This window comes from Stegodyphus dumicola, chromosome 2, assembly GCF_044657685.1.
Source record: "Stegodyphus dumicola isolate Sdum_Otavi_A_Nest chromosome 2, ASM4465768v1".
Taxonomy (NCBI): Eukaryota; Metazoa; Arthropoda; class Arachnida; order Araneae; family Eresidae; genus Stegodyphus; species Stegodyphus dumicola.
Genome location: NC_140769.1, coordinates 83,057,452 through 83,075,552, shown reverse-complemented (window position 1 = coordinate 83,075,552; position 18,101 = coordinate 83,057,452). Strand labels below are relative to the sequence as shown.

Genomic DNA, 18,101 nt, shown 5'->3' with positions numbered 1-18,101 from the left:
AACCGTTTATAAAAACTAACGTAGATTGCATAATTAAACAATATTCCAAATTATAGAACGATATGTGTATACCAAAAAAAAAATAAAATACACAATATGTGTGATTTCCACTTTACAATTGCGAAAGATGCTCTCGGTTGCATTTTCGACAATCAGTCTATCAGTCTTATGTAAAAACACGCAGAAATGACCATTAGTACTAAATACTAAATTGTAAGGGCATCTCTACAGAAAAGTATAACCAAGGTTAAACGTCAGAAATATTCATTAACACTACCATTGACCCAATTTCATAAAATTGAGCAAAGAGTGAGAAAACCTATTTTTTTCATCAAAGTGTTAATTTTTTCACATGGCTGAGACAGTTTCTTTTTAAAAAATGCAAAGCTGGAAATGGCACAGTCGATAAGCAAACCATCACAGCAGATAATAAGACAAATGAAACCGTGCTCTCATTAATGAATAAAATTTATGCAAATCAATTTCAGGTTCTAGACAGATCATCTGGCAAAAACCAGATTTGAATGGTCTAGGTTCGAACACCAAGCCATTCCAGTTGCTTAATTTCACAGTATTATAAGGTTTATTAGAATACGTATTACAGGGTGATTGAAAACCAGAGGAGCACACTTCTAGGAGAGGTAGTGTACACCAGGACGACTCGAAACCTGATAGCAGTGCAAAGTCGGAAATGCAATCCTGACGAGGTGTGTTTGTGGGGGAAGGGTTGTTAGAGGGTGTCGCAGGAAAACCGTCGACAGCCACTCGCAAATATATTAGGATGGAATATATGAATACATCGTAATCGCAAATTGACATTTAAAGAACTATAAGCCCAATATAATTCATGATTTTCCTGATAAGGAAGTTGCCCGATACTTCGTAAACTGTGTACCGCATGGAATCTCGGACATTTTGAAATATGCCGAGCATCCGTTGGATGTTCGCTTTAGCCACTAAGATGCGCTATTTTAAAACATACGAGATTCCATGCCTTACGCCTAGCTACGAAGTATCGGAACCTTCATCATCTCAAATGTCAGAACTTATTTTATGACTTTAAACGTCAATTTCCAATCGCGATGTATTCATATTTTCCATCTTAGTATTTCTGCAAGTGGCTGTCAACAGTTTTCCTGCGACAGCCCGTAATATCCTCCAACTGTATCGTTAGGATTGCATTACCCACCCTGCATTGCTTTGTGATTCCGAGTCATACACCTCCCAGAATTTGTTCCTCTAGTTTTGAATCACTCTGCATGGATCCTTCCTTGTGGAGTAAGATAGAAGTACCGTACGAATTCAATAAATTAGGTAATAATTTCAGTAAATTAGGTAAATGATTTTATATCTATATGTTAATGATGTCATCAATACGAGAAGCATGCATAATATGAGTATCATAATAGAAAAATAAAATAGCGCAGGTACTTAATTAATTTCGGTTTTTAATAGACGAAATGTATAAATACCTTTAAAGTCCTCACTAATAAATTATGTTTTCTTCATAGGAATTCATATCATGCAATCAAACATTAGAACATTTGCAAGTACTTATGCTGCTGTCATTCTTTCGTCATATCAATAGGGATGTAACTGAGTGAAGGCTACTTTAATGTTTTAAGTCACATAAACAAGTACAAATAAGTTTTTTTCGTGACGTCTGTACTTACTTACGTATGTATGTGTCTCGCATAACTCAAAACAAATTAGAGGTAGAACTTTGAAATTTTGTATATGGGACTGCTATAATATCTAGTTTTATTTGAAAAGTATTTAATTTTAAGCAAAGCTTCAATTCTGGAAATTAGCTGTTTGCATAAATATTTTAGCTATAATCATATTTCCAATAGAAAGATGTGTAAATTCAAGCCAGGCTAATACTCACGGTATATACAATGTCTTACAGAGGTAACGTGGTAAAATTTAGCAAAATTTAAAACGTAAAATATAATGTGATCACCTGAGTTTATGAGAATATACCTAAGAAATATGAAAAACATGTTTTATTTTTGTGAAGAGTTATTGAACTGCTATAATATTGAATTATTTTCTAATCCTTTTGACCAAGTTTTAACTTGAATTAATATTATACGTATAATTCCTGAACGTTGTGGGACCTAGTCGCACAAACAGCTGGGACAGAAATGTTAACCTAAAGATATTTGGCAACATACAAAGCATCCAAAGGAAAAATCAGTCTAACCCTAACAAGAGGAATAGCTCAATAACAAATGCCATCTGGCAGATGTAAGAATGTGCAGGAGAAACAGAGTAAGCATAAAATAAGCTACCAACTGGAAGATTGATTTCTGAGTGATTCATCCAGGCTTGGCTAATGTTCCTAATACTGAATGTGGGCATGTTTTCTTTGCGCTCTCTTATTCGATAAAAGAACATCTTTGTTAATCATGTACTTTTGTTTCCCTTCTTAATTGTTTCGAAAGACCAGTATACGCCGTGATATAAATAAAGACTTAAAAAAAAAAAAAAAAAAAGAATGCAGGGAAAGTTTATAATTTCTCAAACAAAGAGTTAATTCAAGAAGAAGAAAACCTTAATCGTTACATATGATCTTTCCGTAATACGTTTAGACAGAAATTAGAGCAAGATGAACTGTATTTGATTAAAGTATCTCAAATTGCTTTTTTTGATTATATTAACCTTCCTATTCCATGCATTCGTTATGTTTCCTCGGGACTTTTTGATCTACTGATAGAGGGAAAGACTAAAAATTTGCTTGCGGGGTTGCGGGGGGGAAGAGGTGTCTATTATGTGAATTGAATAGTTAAATGTTTTTAAAATTTTTTAAAAAGAAATAAAAAGAACAAGCACACACAAAAAAATAATAATTTCCAAGTCGTTTGCCTTTCGAAGTATTTTAACTTCAGAAATGTTTTATCAGATTCTTTTAAAAAAACGGACGATTAGGATACGCATGTTATGCTACCATGAATTTATCCTCCTCATGACCTGGCCATTAAAGAGAAAATATATTAAATTTATTTCCCATGTGACCTGGTTAATAGCCAATTTTCAGAGTGTTGCAATCCTATAAAATGTGCAATTTACTCTTCAAACTACATGTTGATGCCTCAGAACGTAAGCATAATAGGAAGCCATTAAACGACAAATCAGTAATAAATAAGGTCAAAAGCTTAATAAATCACTAAAGAGAGAATTCAAGAATGTTTGAAATTTTCTTTGTTATCCTTTTTAAAGTTACTAGAATTTCCCAATCATTTTTTAAATAGATGTTGTCTAGATTAATAGACATGTTGGTTGATAAAGGCCAGTATAATATGACTTCATCTCTAATTAGAAAAATATGAATATGAATATTAAACAACTACCTAAGCATAAGACTAAAACGGAACGGATATTTTTTTAATAATCAGAACAATCATGTCTTTCTTTTTTTTTTAAATCCACATTGAAATCCGTTTACTAGAGCAATTACAGCAATGCAGTGTATATTTCCGTAATTAATATTGTAAAATCTCGTCATCCTGATTATCTCTGATATATTTATGATAGAAGTAAATTACCGTTATTCTTTTGATGTTCATCAACGAGCTGAACTTCCATTCCATTTTCTCACCGCATTGGACACAAGCAAACACAGCTCGCATTACAAATGTTTCTGACTAAATGGTCATAAACGAGTCCCGCTCGCGAATTGAGATTTTTGCGCCAATGCTCGTAAACGAAGAGGGCTCGTTCTTCAAAATAATTCTACGCTTTCTAACGTTACGAACAAGCTGACCTCGCAAATCAGTTTATTTTTCTTAGCAAAGACGGAAGAAGGGCCAGACAATGTTCTCCATAATGAAGGTGAATTTGATGGTGTTTTCAGGTATCTTTATTGCTAAAATAATGCGCGTTATAGCTAGAAATAGCTTCAAAGAGAAAGCAGAAAGCTAAGCTAAATCACATTTCTTTTAAGGAGGAATCGAATTCAAAAAACCGAATTTCTTATCAGGTAATGCAAATGATTACCGAACAAACAAATGGAAACAAACACAGATATTTGTTTTGAAAGTTGTGTTTTGTTTTGAAACATGATTGGAGTGGAAAGAACGTTTTAGCAGTGCGAAATGCTGTATTGTATACCGTTCCATGTTTCAATGTCTACCCCACACAAAACTATATTTTAGTTTTAACATTTTAAAATTCGTTGTTGCATTTATATGATTATTTTAAATTTATTAATTATGAATTTCAATTTCTGGTCTTTGTGAAATATTAGTTCTAAATTTCTTAATTTATGTTTTTAATGATAATTTTTCTGCAGCAGATGGCATGTGGCATGTAATACTAAGCATGTTTATATTTTGTTCTCAAAAGAATTGTTTTGTAATTGATAAAGAAATATATATATAAGTTATATATATTTAGTGTAGAAATTAATATATATATATATATATATATATATATATATATATTATAAACAGTTTGTAAGTACAATACTAAAAAGGCCAATTTTGGTCAAAATCTTTTGAGCAATATTCTGCATATATATATATATATATATATACGTAAATTAATTATGTAACATTTTTGTTACGTTTTAAATATTCAGTACTAAATTATTATTATAATATAACATGTAAAAATACAAAGGCAAATAAAAGAGTATATTATTATAACATTTTTCCTCGGAGACAGTGATATTTAACAAGGTATCTAGAGAGAAAACACATACCATCTGTCCCCACCGCAACTGTATTTGGGAAGTAACGCGGGTATTTGGGAGGGAAGACTTGCTTAATCTCGCAACCGCCGAAGGGTTAAAACATTCATGAATCACTACCTTATGTGAAGGTAGTAATATGTGATATGTAACCCATGAAACCGTGATATGTATTTGTCTATATTTGTGCTAGTTAAGATTTGGAAACTGTAACAGATGTCTCTGTTATTCCAGTGGTGTCTTTCGTACTTCTACTAGTACCTTACCTCCCGGGGTTGTTAAATGTGCTGGCTGAGGTCTGTTCTCTGATAATCTCGGTTCTTGGAGGCATAAAACACACAAATTGAGTGCCGCAGTGTTATGGTTCCAGAATTAGCTTGGCGAATCAACCTTTCTATCACCTTCTTTGGATATCTCCATAGTGTGCGTGTTTTTTGAGATGGGCACCTTATGTACAGGTAGAAGAACTTTCCCGGAGGAAGGATAAAGTTGCCCTGATTTCGGGCCAAAATAGTGTTCGCCCTTTGGAGTTAGGTTCCCTTTGGGGTTCTAAGACCGTCTGGCCCTATAAGAAGAGCCCCGCAGTAGATCTACCAGTTCGGAAAGAGACATAGAAATACATTAATATTATTTTTATTATTATTACACATGTAAGTGCAGAGCCGTATTTACGCATATGCTACACAAGCTGAGCTTAGCCCCCTCAGCCAAAAAAAAAAAAATTAAAATATAGTATATATTAATCTTTAACTCTGTGAGCCGTCTGAGATACCGCTGAGGATTTTCTAAGCGTTGTTTCCACCCCTAAAAACGGAAAATGTTCCCCGTACTTCCTGCTACCTTCCCAAAACCGTCCCACAAGGTCACATATCTGGTTTCACCCTTCTAGCTTTATTATGGTTTCAGTTGCCACGTTGTTTTACTTTTTAAGTCATCTGGGAGACCGCTCACAGCAGATGCGTACCAGGTTTAGTGGACGATAGACGTTATTTATCGGAAGCTTGTATTTGAGAAAAGCATATGGATTCAAATTTTACATATGGCTTCAAATTTTAACATTAAATTAAAATTGGCCATATTGAACATATGGCTTCAAATTTTACAAGAAAACGTCCCGCATATTTCACTAAAAAAATTGGATTTCTTGTCAACAATATTTTTGATGTAGACATTCTGAAGAATCATGTAGTATTCACAGCGAAAGTAAACGTGAATCTGAGCCTTCTGTAGATGAATATCATAATTTTTCTAATACTGTGAACGAAATGATAATTTTTATGAAAAATAGCACTTTAGATGGTGTAAAAAGGAACCAAATCGAGGAGTACGAACACCAAAGCATAACATAATAATTCAGTTCCTTCCTCTGAAACATCCTGCAAATATAGGCTCTAGAGCAGAGCCCGACGATATTTGGAATTTATGTCCATATGTATTGTTACAGCCACATCCTGATGCTGCAAAACTGAAAAGAAAATTATGCTTTTATTAGCTAATCAATTTATCAAAGCGCATCTGAAAATTGAGATACTTTCCGCTTTTTTGCCAAGAGAACTGAATATAACAATTAGAAGAATCCTTTGACAGAAGGAAATTAAGAGAATGGATTTATCAAATTAAGAAAAGCTAGAAGAAAGAAAAGCATGTAGTCTGTGCTTACCCTTGTGAGAACACAGAATTCTCACAGTGAACACGGTGGCTGTATCGATTCTTAAATCGTTATCGCGCCCTGCCACGTGCATCGCAGTGGATAAAAACTGGAAGGACTGGTTTTATCTTTCTCTTTCTGCCTGTCGTCGTGTTAACGAGTGTGTGGGCCTTCGGGCCACACACACACACACAGCTCTCGCCATCGTTCACGGTACTCGATCTGATGTCCATTATCAAGGATGGAGGAGAAAATATGTTCTTGTACGAAGAATATAAGAATTCAGGTAAACTTTACTGATTAGGCTGCGAGGTAAAAATTGTTCCTGTGCTGTGACTCAACGTGTATAATCCTGACAATTGGATGTTTCGAAATGACGACCATGTGCGCCAATTTCAAGCCTATCTAACAGAAATTTGATCTCTTCTATCACGAGTAATTGCACTGCATACTAATTAAGCTTCTTGCAAGATGCTGATATGTAATGTGCCTGTGATGCATCAAGATTAGGAATTGCAATATACCGTAAAAAATGAACGCTATGACAGTCCCGTAGGACTAACGAGTAGCACATGCCGAAGGGCATTCATGAATGTGTTTTTTTCTTATAACATATCGAATAAAGCCTAATCAAGAAAAATGTATTTTTGTGATTTATATTGGCTAATCAAGAAAAGTGTGTTTTTGGGATTTATCTAGGCTAATCAAGAAATGTGTGTTTTGGGATTTAATAAATGTATATTTAAAAGAGAATTACTGACTCATGCATGCCTTATTGGGTAAGTCATTTGATTCTTATTATTAATAATCATGCAATGTACTAACCACTAAATTTTTAGTTTAACGATTTAAGCGGAATTAATTCGCATTTGATACTCTTAGTATAATTATTTTAATACGATCACGGCCAACAACACCACAACCCTGTAAACAAAGAGAAAAACAGCACACAAATGTTTGGAATGCAAGGAACGAGTGTGTCTTCAGTGCTCTCAAAAAATGTGTTTTGACTACGTATCCGTACCATATTATGATTCGTCTTTGTAAACAAAGATATACTAATGTATTATTTATTAATAATTAAATTCATTATTACATAATTACGGTTTAATTGACAGTAATACTTAATAAAGTCACATATTTTCATGCATGTTTAATAAAATCTTTGTTTTTTAAAAGCTTTCCCTGCTAAAAATGCCCGGTAGAAAACCATAAAATTTTTTACGGGGAATTGGCCTACGGGTACCCGTACAGCTCTGTGGGTACCCGTAGGCCAAATCCCCGTAAAAACCCACAGACAGAAACCCGTACAACTGTACGGGTACCCGTAGGCCAAATCCCCGTAAAAACCCATAGAAAGAAACCCGTAAGGTTGTACGGGTACCCGTAGGCCAAATCCCCGTAAAAACCCATAGAAAGAAACCCGTACGGTTGTACGGGTACCCGTAGGCCAAATCCCCATAAAAACCCATAGAAAGAAACCCGTACGGTTGTACGGGTACCCGTAGGCCAAATACCCGTAAAAACCCATAAAAAGAAACCTGTACATTTCTATGGGTTTTTACGGGTACCCATAGGCCAAATACCCGTAAAAACCCATAGAAAGAAACCTGCACGGCTGTATAGGTACCTGTAGGTGAAATACCTTTGTACCTGTAAACGGAAACCCATACGACTATGGTTACGAGTAGGCCAAATCTCTGTAGAACTGTAGGCACTATAAACAAAATCCCAGTAAAAACCCATAGCCAAAAATCAAAACTTTATATGCATATCCATTGGCCAAATTTCCATTAAAAAAATGGATATTCCGTAGGGTATGCCTTGTAAAAACCAGTAAACAAAAGCATGTACACCTATACAGGCACCCATACGCCAAATCCTGTAAAAACCACTACACAAAAATCCACAGACCAATAAAGGTACCTCTTGGAAAAATCGCTGCACAAAACCCATAAACAGAACCAATAGCATTATACCATAGTGGAGTATCCATACATAGAATCGTACATAGAATGGGTATCCATATACAGAATCCCTATAAAAAACAATACACAAAAATAGAACTGTAAATCAAATTTCCATAAAAACATAAACCAGCAGAAGTACATAATTAGCACTGATGAAATGTACAGAACTAAATTGCGGAGAAAGCATGTAAAGTAATTTTAAATAAAACTCAATGCGAATAAATAAAAATTTTAAAATATCTAGAAGCCTACGAGCCTGTCCTTCTTAATGCACGTCAATATCTATAAACATATTACAAAATATTTGTATAAATTCTCTTTACAAAATTTTAAACTACCTTTATATTATTCTGAAAATAAAATGAATAGAAAGATAATAACCAAAGTCATCTTTACAAAATTTTAAACTACCTTTATATAATTCTGAAAATAAAATGAATAGAAAGATAATAACCAAAGTCATGATTCACAACCATCGAATGATATATGTACATATATATATATATATGTAAGAAAAATAAGGAATATGCAAAAGATTAAATTAGCAGCGTAAAATTAGTTTTCCTTCTCTATTCTAAAAACAGTAATCTTTCTGCTCTGCATCATTTGGAGATTAATTCATGTCATATGACTCTTAGATAATTTGATGTTGTAAAAGAAACTAAAACTCAAACAGCCAATACAGTATTTTTACAGTATTAACTATCAAAGACGAGTAAAAATGCGTCGAGAACCAAAATTAACTCGGTCTGAATTAAGATTTCACCCTTAACGTAACGCATTTGCTTTTTACGCTTTGTATTAGCTGGATTGCAGTCTGTCTGCTCCTTGTTTCTTACTACACATTTATCAAAAATGTTAATTTTTGGAATAGGCATAAATAATGTGCCAACTTGTTTGTGGCTGCAACATATTTGCTGAAAGAAAAGTTTAATTAAATCTACCTCGACTGCCAAATTTCTTATTCATTGTGGACTGGAATTTCAACATCTCTAAGCCATCAAAATTCTTGCTGTTCATTACGGATTCAGCTGCTTGTATTCGACTACAGAATCTATTACATATATATATAATATCATTTCATTTGATGGTTGCGAATCATTACTTTGACTGTATATATATTATTGATTTCATTATAAATATATACATATAGTACTGTACCTCACTGCATATATTTGTATTTCAGTTCTTTAATTGGGAAATTAAACAATTGTATTTAATCACATCAGCTTGTTTAACAATTTGATACCTAATGAGAAATGTATTGCCAAAGGATGGTACTTTCTAGCATCTGCTTAAATAAGTTACCTACAATGCACTAAACCAAATTAAAAAACAAAACTAGAAGAAACCCAAATTTTCAGGAAGAGAAACATTATTAGCAAGCAAGCAAAAAGAATACGGGACTTGCAAATTAGAAACTTAACATAGAGTTCAAATTTAGCATACTTGCTATCCCCTTAAAGCTCGCTTACCAATGATAGTAACACACTGCAGCTTATTATGACACACATACACATAGATGTTTTGCGTGGAAGAAAGGATGAATCCAAGAATATAATGTAGTAAAGAAATAATAATATACAAACACTGTGTCGACCCCTTATTACAATACTTTGAATGTTACCTGTATCTCTCAAAAGATAAATGAAACATGAAGATAACATATAATAAACTTAATAGTACCCAAAATACAATAAATTATATTGTAACAAAATGAATTTTAAAAAATTTACAAGTTTCAACAAATACCAATTCTCAACGCACAGTTCGGGAATTAAGAAAATATCTCATAGCGTATAATGTTTTATTCCGTATCTCACTTTTAGTGCTATATAATCTTCCACAGATTTTATATAAATAAAATCTATAACATAATGGGTATTTATAGTATATGTAGTTCTTGATGTAAAAAAGATAAACTTTCGTACTGTAAAAATTCCATCTATGTGAATAAGTATGAATATACTCATATACACATAATTATACTAAATAACTAATTTAATGAAACTAAATTCCTATAGAAAAATGGGGAAAGTGTAGAATCGCCCACTGCTTGGCGTGTTTTTAAGAATTGCACATACTCGGTATCCACGTACACATCGACCTATTTTCACTTAAAAAAAATCTCAGAATTGCACAAAAATGCCATTGTGCACTCCTTTGACTTTATTCATGTACACATCAACCTATTTTCACTTTAAAAGTCAAAAGAAAATTGACAAAAATCCAATTCCTTTTACTTTTGTACAAAGTGCCAAATAAATATGTGGGCGATTCTGCACTTTACCCGAAAAAATATATAAAAATACTATTTACCTATATATATTAATAATTTATTATTACACAAGGTTTTTCATATATCATCTCAAGGGAGCATAAATTTAATTAAAGCGATGCATTATTGGAATAAATTTGAGTCAGTGTTTTAGGTGCAAGTTATTTAGATTTCTATTGTAAAAAGAATACTTGAAATAATGTATAGAAATATTATTTTGAACCATAAAAATTCTCAATAGTAAAATTTAAAGTACTGAAAAGGTAGCTATTGTTTTTGACAGTAGATTATATAATATAAAAATACCTCATGCTAAATGAAATTGATATAGTGCAGTATTTAGCAATAATAACTTTTTGTAAACAAATGTGGCTATATTCGCTTAATTGTAATGACAGTAATTTTAACTGCATTTGTATAAGGCTGTACAGATGATTTATTTATATGGGTTTTCATCCGCAGAGAACAACCAGATTCCCTGTGGAAGTGATTTCGAAAATAATGTTTAAATATTACTCTAACTATATTTGAAAGCAATGCTATAACAGTGCCCTTATAAGACTCATGATCCGAAAAGCTTTGGTTTTAAATGTCTCGTAAAAACTTTCAATTACTTCTGCAAAATTCATACCCACGTAAAAATTACTACACCGAAGTCAATTGATTATACAGCAAAACGTTCCTAAAACAATCAACTCCACAATTCGAGATAATGCCAGTTTCCTGTAGCCTGACAAAACTATGAATGGTTTTTTAAGTCCTGTTATTTAATTATTGTCCTGACAAATGTGCCATTGTCAGAGGTGGTCATTTAAGAAAATAACCACTATATGAGGTTTCAACTAAATGTAATTTTTTTCAAATAAATAATTCACTTTTTATACTCCCAAGACTAGTACATTTAATATTACATAAATCTTATTCACAAATCTATTTCTATTTCAAAAGCAATTTATGAAAAACACATTTGAAATTTTCTTCATCAAATAATAATGAAAATTAAAGTATGCATAAAAATGATTATATGTGTTTTAACAAAATAGCACAAAATATTTAATGTAAAAATGTGGTTCTAGTCTCATACTTGTAAAGAAAAATAGACCAAAAAGAAAAAACAATGTAAGCTACTATGATCATCTAAATTTTCTCATAATTTTAGTAGTGGAAAAAAGATTCCTTAAGCTTGTATGTCTTGTCTACCCCATTCAATAAGTAATAAACACATTAAATACTTCAATGTTTATTTCATTAATAAAACTTACCTTTTTTGCTCGCGAAATATAATTAGTACATTTTTTAAAACATAAAAAAAAACATTCTTTTTGCTCGGCAACATCACATTAGTCGAAAAATTCAAAATTGAATCATGCAAGATCACTTTTAAGTAAGGTATGCTCAAATTTATTAGTACATAATATTCAAATGATAAAGCATCTACATGAACAAGCTTTAAAAAAGTATTTCTAAACTGTAATCAAAAAAATAAATTTTCCAAAATACAGTTTCAGTAGAATGCAAAAACTACATTTCTGCATCTGCACACTGAAACAAATTATCAAGTCTGAAATTATCAATTTTCAGTCTTTAAACACATTGTTTTTCAGGATAAAAGTAAAGATGGAAAATCAATTTCACGCTCAGAAACTCCATTTCACAACTAGTCAGTTATCAGCAACGTTCTCTCAAACATTAGACACGATTACACGTGCATGGCTTTAGTGGTATATTCATAGTCAGTGCTGATATTTTATTATTTATTACTAATTTCTAAACAGTAAAACATAGTAGAATTTGTAATACAGTAAATCCTAGTAAATAATATATTGCATTACTACAACCACGAAGAAAATAACACCACCATCACACAACAATAACTAGAGCGGCGCCATATTGCTTGTTTGGGAAACTTCTGAGAGTGGGAGAGGGAGGGAGAATTTTTTTCTCACGTCAGCGTTAACAGGGAGAAAAGTTTTGCGATTGTGAATGAACTTGTTCGCGTGAAAGAGATGTTGGTTGATACCGGTGTTTATTTTTAATATCAGAAATGTAAGTGCTTATGTGTGTGTATTCAGAGAACCAACTCGTAGCAAAAACCACCTCCCTAAGACGACCGCCTCTGAAAGAAACTAGTATTTCTGAAAACATAAGTATACTTTGGTATTGAATATTCCCTCTGTAAGGCGACCATTCACAAAGAAAATTCTGCAAGTGTGTCTGGTCGTCTTAGAGAGATTCATTCCGTAGATGCAATCTCCCTAAGATGACCACCTCTAAAAGATAAACGTATCTCTGAGAACGTGAGTATCTATTGGTATTGAGCATCACCTCTCTAAGGCGACCACTTGCAAAGATGAATTTTTATTTGCGGATGGTCGCCTTGGAGAGACCTCGTTGTGTGTGGTGTATATGATTACTGTTATTGTTTCCGAAAAAAAATAAATAAAAAAAATAGCATATTTAGTAAAAACCCTCTCTAAAACGACCACCTGCGTTTACAGGTTACTGTGGTGGTCTTAAATAGATCATATTTTCATTCTGTTAATTTTATTGTTTACAAGAAGTATATTAACGTCAGATAAAAAAATAGCACAAACCCATATAAACCAACAGGAGATTTATTATTATATTGATACCAGTAAGAAAACCAGCAAGAGTCAATATAAACCTATACAAACCAGTACAAAGTTCTGCCATTGAATGTTGGTTGTATGGGTGTCAATTGATACCAGTAAGAAAAACCCACAGAAATCAACAGAAACCAGTAAAAGTCAATAGAGACCATCAAAAATTCTATAGGTACCAGTAGAAAGTTTTACTGGTTTCTATGGGTCATTTTGAAACCAGTAAAAAAAACCCACAGAGACCAACAGAAACCAGTAAAAGTCAATAAAAACCCATAAAATCTTATGGGTAACCATAAAAAGTTTTACTGGTTTCTATGGGGCATTTTTAGTAGGGTTGTTCTTTAAAAGAAGGACAATAGTCAATTTTTGTATGAATTTAACTGCGTAAAATTAAATGATTTATGTTTAAAATATGTTGATTTAAATGAATTAGAATTCCATAAATATGCATAAAATATCTATAACATTCATTAAAAAAGGCATAAAAGTATGTATTTTTACGCATTTCTCTAAAGCGATCTGTGAGACCGCTCACAGTAATTATGCCGAAAAAATTGTCACGGCAATTAAAGGTTAAAATATATTATAACATTATTAACTGTATTAAAATATATTATAACAGACTTATAAAGGGTCATATATCTCAAATAGCTTAGGACCTTATCAAGTCTAAATCTGGCTCTGTGTAAATGTAAGCGATAAAATGATTTGTTTTTTGAAATAGTTCAACTACAAATTTAAAAAATTCTTTTCCTGCCAAATATATCTCGCTCTACTGGCTCTTAAAAAATCTCTCTCTTTCTAGCTAAGTCATAACACTTTGGATACCTGTTTATGGGATAGTAAAGCGCGGGAGTTAAGGTTATAGTTATTAGAATAAGAGTAGGCCATAAATTTAAACCAGAATTTTCGTAAAACTTCAGTGGTGCATGATTTGTGAGTGAAATACAAAAAATATCCCGTCAGAGAGATGAATGACTTTAGCACCTGTTAGATGAAGATACAGCAACTGCTACAAGATAATGAAAAAGAGTAATGTAACGGTTTGCAGTTAACGAGGTGTAAAATGATCTCTAGGAGAAAAGGAAGAAAATAATGGTGATGACGAGAAGATATAGGATTCCCTTAGGAAAGCAAAACCGACGCAATTTTATATATTGCAAGGAAAATATCATGAAACAAAACAAAGAAAAAGAAACATTTCTGCTTCAAAATGCTACAGAAAAAGCTAGCAGCAAAAATAGTCAGTACTCTAAAATTTAATGTGTAATTACAATTGTTATGACTTAAGTGTTTAATCTCTGAAATGGTTTTCAGCGTTATTTTGACTAAAATTCTAGCAGCAGTGTATTTATCTTTATATATTTTCTTTCTTCATCAGTAATCTATTGCGAAACTTTAAACTCCTTTAATATAGCAACTGCTAGTTTATCCGGACAATAATAATATTAAAAAAATCTGAAAGGTTTCAAATTTTAAATTACGTCCAAAGGGGCGTTTTTTTAACGTTTTCTGTGTTACCTTTACTTAATAATATCACATTCTTTGCACTTAAACCATAAAATTCAGTTCAATAGCAATGTCGCAAAATAATTTTAAAATGAGCATATCTTTAGGATTTCCGATACACAGTTCCGCGCGCTGGAGATAAAAAGGTTTTTTTTCCTCTTAGAGTATTACCATTGCTCGCTTTGAAATCCTTGAATTTGTTAATCAAAAATTCGGTAAAGTTTTGCAAAATATGAAATAGATAAAAAAACAAACTGAAAATTTCTAATTTGGTCTTCCACATTCCAATATTCGTAGGGGGATTCATAGGAGACCAGAACCGGCCGTGATAAGTGAAACCCGGGAAGTAGTGTCACCCTCTCACTTTTAACATACGTATATTTTTTGTGTATGTATAATATCAATTAGTGTATATGAAACCACATAAGTGCGTATGTTATCATTAGAACATTAAGGAATAGTTTTAAACACGTAAATGAAATATTAATAGTGTAAACAACATACATAAAGTAACATATAATATAAACATGATAAACGTAGGTGTAACTAAAGTGCACTATATACTATAAATATGTTTTTAGAACTCTTTTATTCTTATCACAACTTTTCTTTTATAACAAGATACGTAACTCACCTCTGACAATAGCTTCTCTTTGCTTGATCTTTAAAAATGTCGATGAAACACCTGCGCAGTACGATGGAGGTGAAGAAGATGAAGATGATTTACTGCACAGATTAATGAGAGCTTTACTGGTACTCAGATGACACCTCATCGTCAGATGCTATAGACGCTGGATCGTCGCGGCCAGCTTCGGATAGAGCTGGAGTAGCTGCAGGAGGCGGCGTAGAGGCAGCAGGATAAGCTTCTGCAGAAGATTTTCAGCGCACAAGGAATATCGTGATGGGGAGTTGTGACCGTTGATTTTTCTTCTAAGCAAAGATGCCTTTTACAACGTCATTACACCTTCAATACGGTTACTGACTTCTACCGCTCTTACCAAGTTGTCGGCGATTTCGTGAGCCCTTTGTTGCAGAGTCCGTGCTATATTGCAGAGCTCTTGCAGATTTTCCAAAGTAAGGCCACGTTCTTTAGATTCGTTGTTGTCACCGTCATCATCTACCTCCTCTTCTTCCTCACTCACCGCCCTTGTTATTTCGACGAGTTCCTCGTCAGTTAGGGAGTTCAAGTGGCACTGAATCAGTGTGTTCTCTTCTTCCGTCGTCATGTCGGAGAACACTTCAGTGGCTACCAACCGAGCCAGCCTCACAGCCTTATCTACGGCGTAATGGGGAACTTTGTCAGGCGTAGCGTATATCAGGGTGACTTTTTTTGGCCACAATGGGTGACAATAGGCGTAGTCATGGGTGACCTTTTTTGGCCACAATTTCCTAAAACTTGCAATCAATGTCTGCTCTTTCGTCTCACTAAGAGCATTCTGAATGTTGACCAGGCACATTGCAATGTGGTATTCCAGATAATATTTCTTCAGGATGAAGGCCGTTGTCTTCGTCAATGGAGGAGATAAGGACCTCGTGTAAGATGGCCTTGAAGGCCCAAATGACCGTAATGTCGTAATGGAGACTGATTGCACGTCCTCCTGCACAGTCTATGAAGAGGACGACCTTAAAGGGCAGCCCCATTTCAGTGAGCTGCAGCTTCACCTGCGGGATAAAGCAGTTTACAAACCGGTTGAGTGTAAGGGCTTTTGTTATCTATGCCTACTTTTTGTGCATCCAGTACACGGGCAGCAAGGCTTTGTTTTTTGTTTTTCAAAGCCCGAGGATTCAGCAACTTGTGAATTACGCCGGGCTTGAGTTTGAAGCCCGCAACATTCCCACACATGAGGAAAGTCACTCGATATCTGTAGGCCTTAAACACTGGCCTGTTCAATTCGTCCTTATCAAGAAACGTCCGAGACGGTCTCCTCTTCCAGAAGAGGTCAGTTTTCATGTATGTTAAAGACCTCTTCCAGGAGATATCAATTATCTTCAGAAACTCTTCCTCGATGTAACGAAGAACTGCCTCTTGGTCTGCCGAGGAGGCCTCCCCATACAAAGGAATGCTTCGAAGGCCAAATCTCTTGAATTTCTCGAAACAGCCCTTGCTAGCAACATAACCACGTTTTTCTCGTGGTGTAGGTTCCCTTGAGGCGCTGGTACTAGGCTGAGGTTCATTTTCGTCGTTGTCATCACCTCCATCATTTTCGTTCATCTCTCCTTCAGGAACGAGACTATTATACATGGCTTTGACTTAATCCGAATCATATTGGTATCGAGACTAAACTTTTTTTTCGACAATCCGAAATCCACACTGATAAAGTATTCTTCATTTTCAAAATTCGCTTATTACAAGAAGTCACAACTCGCTTATCCTTGGAAAATGATATTGAGGAAGTTTTACGGATATGTACTTCATCTTTTTTTATATAGTGAACCGTCGATTCGTTCAATCCATAATGGCGTGCAACAGACGCATAACTATGGCCTGCCTTAAGCATGCCCAATAAATTAACTTTCTCATTCACTGTCATAATTTTTCTCTTTTCCTTGGGTTTACTAGAGGATTTAGAGTGTGGAGGACGTTTAGGAGCCATTTTCAAAGGCTTCACGTGAACTATTTTGCACAAAAAGACGCAAGAGGATAGCAAAAATTAGCACACCTAAGCATCGAGATTAAGCATAACTCAAACATTGATTTGAATGAGCGCGGTCGTCTTCGCTTGGTATGAAAGTGAGGTGGGGGAAACGTCTACGCCAATCATCAGCTCCGAAGATTCCCGAGTGAGGAGGTATATCAAATGGCGGGATGCTAGCCAGCCAATCAGAGACGTGGATTTTGAATTTTATGGGCACGCCCTGCCTTCTGCTGACGTCCGGGCAACTTTCCTGCCATAATTCCTCAATTTTTAACTTTTGATGAATATTTTTGTACAATCTGCGATGTACTGAGACCGCGATAAATGAACCGCGAAGTAGCGAGGGACGACTGTACTTTGTTATGCAGCAGAAGATCTGCGTATTCACTCTCCATTTCTACTTAAAATTCTTTAAACTATTGATGATTAAGAGCTTCAGCTGTAATGGAGTTGATAATCTTAATCGTCAATTCTATAAGTCTGCAAATTTCTCCTGGAAATGTCTGAAAGATACAAAGGTAAGTAATTGTCTCGTGATTGATAAATGGGCCATTGTATTGAAATCGGTACAATAGCCGATTTATCAATACATCACAGAAAAATCTTACTAGAATCAGTATTATGGCAATTTTAACTCGATACATAAAATAACGCGAACATGAAATTTAGTGTTAAAATATCTGGGTTTTTAGTTTTTAGACATTTCTAATTTGAAGTGTTTTCATATTACATGCAATCCAAAC

At 33.9% G+C, this 18,101-nt stretch overlaps 1 protein-coding gene across 6 annotated transcripts in view; it reads right to left on the bottom strand.

Moving 5' to 3' along the window:
• Positions 1-18,101, bottom strand: part of LOC118184750 (somatostatin receptor type 2-like) — a 512,152-nt gene that overhangs the window by 72,055 nt on the left and 421,996 nt on the right. The window contains exon 1 of one of the 6 annotated variants that reach the window (XM_035354469.2): positions 15,357-17,852. The exons of the other annotated variants lie outside the window; for them this stretch is intronic. The gene's annotated coding sequence lies outside the window, so the exon portion shown is untranslated. Of the gene's footprint in view, positions 1-15,356; positions 17,853-18,101 lie in introns of those variants that run through there. 6 annotated transcript variants of the gene reach the window in all.